General features: G+C 44.5%; 1 long non-coding RNA gene across 1 annotated transcript; it reads left to right on the forward strand.

Annotated features, from left to right (window-relative positions):
* The first annotated feature begins 1,061 nt into the window (after positions 1-1,061).
* LOC109291490 lies at positions 1,062-3,534 on the forward strand. Its single transcript, XR_002095863.1, has 3 exons — positions 1,062-1,220; positions 1,313-1,400; positions 3,500-3,534. It is a non-coding gene; the product is annotated as an uncharacterized LOC109291490 (long non-coding RNA).
* Positions 3,535-4,293: the final 759 nt, after the last annotated feature.

Genomic DNA, 4,293 nt, shown 5'->3' on the forward strand with positions numbered 1-4,293 from the left:
GGGGGCGGCCGCCGCGGGGCAGGGATGTCGGGATCCCGGAGCCGCTCGCTCTGCCCAGGTCCTGCCGAGCCCGGCTCGGGGCAGGGCGCAGGGTGCCCCGGGGAGCTGCTTCCAGCCCCGGGCTGAGCGGCCGCTGCGTCGCTATTTGACAGCCGGGAGCCCCCTGCCTAGCAGTGAGCGCCGCCGGCGGCTCCGGCCCCGCGCTGCTCCGTGAGAGCGCAGGTCCTGGCCGGGCTGAGGGCGGCCGCCGCCGCCCCGGCTCTTCCCTGAGCGCCCGCTTTCAGCGCCCCTCAGACGTGGCCGCTGCTGCCGCCCGGGCACAAGCCCCCAGGTCTGGGGGCTCCAGGAACTTTCAAATGCCGGGGGGTGCGCGGGTCCTGTGACAGGACCTGATGAAGTCAACTTCAGCTGAGGAAAACATGTGGGACTCTCTCATTAGCACGGAACACACCTGCTAAGTAAGGTACAATCCCTCCGTTCCCAGATGATCTGTATCAGGGCACATGGATGGATCTTGAGGGGACTTATGAGTCCAATCCCTGAGTCATGAATCTGTCCACAGAAGTTGCAGGTCTTTCCACAGGGGAAAGTAGGCAGTAGGCTGAGATTTCTCTCCTCTTCCTACCTCCCTTCTCTGCTTTAAGGGCAAGGTGCTTTACACGGAAACTGGCTGATTGCTTCACTGAGATTGCAGCACCACTGGAGTCAGTCAGCAGCCAGCTAGTCCCAACTCAAGGTGTCAGCATCCATTTTCTTGATGTGTGCCTTCAATGTGTCCTTGTAGCGTTTCCTGTAGCCACCACAAGATCTCAGGTTGTCATTTACCTGTGAGTAGAGCAATTGTTCTGGGCGCTGGTATCTCCCGAGACTGGGGGGGCAGCAATGGCAGCAGGGTGGCAAGCAGCAATCACACACAGAAGCCAGTGGGGGGCAGGGGGAGGGTGGTGAGCAGTGATCAGTGACCACCTGCAGAAGCTGGTGTCAGCAGTGGCCAATGTCAAAGGGGGCACATGCCCCCCCCCCATGAGTCACCTGTGGTTCTGGGAGTCAAGGTTCAGGTATCCACACAGTGCCCAGCCCAAAGTTGGTGCTTGAGGTTCACTGACTCAGCACTGGTCATGTTGGCTTCAGCAAGGATGCTGGTTTGTGCAGCAATCTTCTCATTTGATTTTCCACAGGTATCATTAGTGATACTTCTCCAGGCTCTTGAGATGCTGATGGTAGGTCACCCACATTTTACAGCCTAAGAGGAGACTGCACTGTAGATCTGGATCTTGGTATCTTTCTGGCTAACATCCATATATGCCAGCAGATTTTTGTGCAAGTTTGATGCTTCGAGTCATGTAATATTTTGACTACTATTCCCACTACTCTTCTGCTAGCAAGAGCATCACTACTAAGTATAGCAAGGGTGAACCTATTGAATGTTCTGAGATACACATACCATCCAGTGATGTATCTGCATATATGTAATATTTTGGTAGAGTCTCATCAATGAGCCATGATAGAGATCATCCTTGAATCGAGGGATTGCCACCAATGACAGTCTATAAAGGTGCAAATCTACCCTGCCTGCTACTGTCCTTGTGACTCAGTACCCTCCAACAATCTGCAGGTGCTTAATTTCACACTTGACCAGTGCAGATTCTGCCAGTGAGGTGTATCTCTTCGAACGATGTGCACTTGCACATTTTTACCAACAAATCCCCAGGTATAAGCAGGCACAACTTATTCCTGACCACGCTTGTAGTAGTAACACTTTTATTAAATCTTGCTGCCCTACCCTACACAAAAGAGAAAATTATGTTTATGATGCTAGTGAATGTACATGCTAATGGTACGTGCTTTCCAATGTTGATGTAGCTGTTTTCTTTAGTGGGGCTCTCACAAAGGTACACTTTCTGCTTTGTTTGTAGGATTAGGGCTTCAATGAGTAAATCAAAGTTCCGAAAAATATCTTTTTACGAGCAAGAATCACTCGTACTAAATAAAGAGGGAGCCCTGGACTCATTTAAATTGCATGATCCTCTAGAAAATTAGGGCAATTAATAATACAGCAAATAAACTTATTTACTCTGTTAAAAATTCTGCATGTATTCTTGACTAACTACTTCCCTCTATTCTTAGCTGGTGAAACAGAATATTAAGAGGTGCAATAAATTAATCTCACTGCTTCTTTTTTTTATTTTATAGAGGCCTCTTGACATGCCCTTTGGGCCATGTAGTACCACAATAAAAATGAATATTTAAAACCTGCTGCCACTTTTGTAAATATTTTTGTTGAGGGCTGAAGGAATAACTGTAGAGGAGGGGCTGGGGACAAGAGCTATTTAAAATCCATAGTTACTCTGTGGCTAGTGGTGTGGAATGTGTGGGGAACTAGTTTACAGGAAAGCTCAGATGCTAAAATGGGGGCAGAAAGGAATACAATGTCCCATATTAATATATACCCTATGTTCTCTACTAGCAAATATAAGTCAGTAAATGGTGGAAGGCTAATCTTTTACAGCATGCAGCTAATTTTTCTATACAGCTTTACAGTAAACAAGTGAACTCTATGAAAATGAATAATGAAGTTTAAGTGTGAATTAATGCTGCTCAAGAATATTCTTAATCTGCAGTTTCCTTAACTATACACTTTGTAATGGGAATAAAAAAATGGTGGTCTTTGTCCATCACTCAGAGATGTAACAACAGATGCTGCAGTGTGAGATCTCATTACTAACACTTCATTTTGATACATTACATTTTGTACTCTGTTCAGATATATCATTATTTGTATTAAGGCAATGCCTAGAGATTGTAGCTAAGATTGAGACTCCATTTTGCTGGGCATAGAACATGTACAGATTACTCCAAGGAGAACTCCTGTCCCAAAGAGTTACCATCTTGTCTGAAGAGATAAGATGGGCAAAGGATATTAGGGAAAGCAAAAACTGAGTCCACATGAGCAGGGGCATGCCCACAAATAGTAGTGGCCCAGGGCTGCCTGCTCCCCCTTCTTGAGGGAACAACTGGCTGGGTGGCAGGGTGCCTCAGCACAGGGGCTCCGCAGCAAGCAGCACTTACCATTTTGGCATGGGTTGTGCCACTTATTTTCTGGGAATTTTTTTTTTTTTTGTGCTTCTGAGAAATACTAGTAGCAATTTTTGCCCCAGCGCTGCAAATCAGCAATGCCATGAGCTGATTAGTGTGTGGTTTGTGGCACTGCAAAAAGGTTTACAGCACCACAAACCACACATGCCTGCATGTCTGGATCCAGCCAAAGGTGTGAGATAATCTGCAAGATCACATAGCAAATCAATGCCAGCACTGAGAACAGAACAAACTTCTGGCTCCAAATCCAGTATCCTATTCAAGAAGCTCTCTTGTCTTTAAGCAGTATCTCAAAGAATGAACTAAATCCCAGCTGTGAAAGCAATACGTATAAAGTACAGCTTGTGATCCAATACTTTTTCTAGTACATTAATTTATTTGTCATGGTTTCCTCTCTTTCCAGGAGGTTCTTTCAACTCCCACTGAAATTAGTAGAAGTCGAGGATGCTTGGTTGGTACCATTCCATAATGTGGCCACAAGGCCAAATTGCAGTCCCAATTAAGTCAATGGAGGTTTGTCACTAATTTCAGTTGTCCCAAGATTTGCTTCTTATTTTCTCATTTACAAAGATTCACAAATGCCCCTCTAGACATTGGTGCAAGTTACCGAGCTTCCACTGCAGAAATAGAATAACAGGTGTATGACAAGTTACCTTACATGCCAGATAACATAGGAAATAACATTCTTTACTTATCTTTGTATAAAATATGCTCAGAAAATTAAAACAGCTACACTAATTTAAAATGCTCAATTTGTGACAGTATAGTTAATTATATTTTTCCAACTTTGAATTTTTTACCTAATAAAAAACTCTGCAATTATTTTTATTTGTAATGCCCCAAGGATATATCTTTCCACACCATTGAGTGCTTTTATCATAGGATCAAGAGAGCAATAAATCTGAACAGATGTAACCTGGTAAGGGATTTGTACAAAGAAATAACACATGACAAATTAACAGTAAAGTTAAAATAAACCCAGAACAATGTCTGGCCTTCATATTTAATGAGCTATGGCGGCAGGGGGGAGGGGGTTGTTTTGGGTTTTTTTATTAGAACTCTGCACATGAAAGCAGCTGAAGAGAAGCTGTCAGCCTTTTAGAAAGAAGATGTTTAGTTGGGCTGAAAATAAGCATTGGATATTCTAAAGCAAAGAAGTTAGATGTAAGAAGAGGAAACTGCAATAGAACAGCTTCT

Source organism: Gavialis gangeticus, unplaced genomic scaffold (assembly GCF_001723915.1).
Source record: "Gavialis gangeticus isolate Ggan-Ray unplaced genomic scaffold, GavGan_comp1, whole genome shotgun sequence".
In the NCBI taxonomy this organism is placed as follows: Eukaryota; Metazoa; Chordata; order Crocodylia; family Gavialidae; genus Gavialis; species Gavialis gangeticus.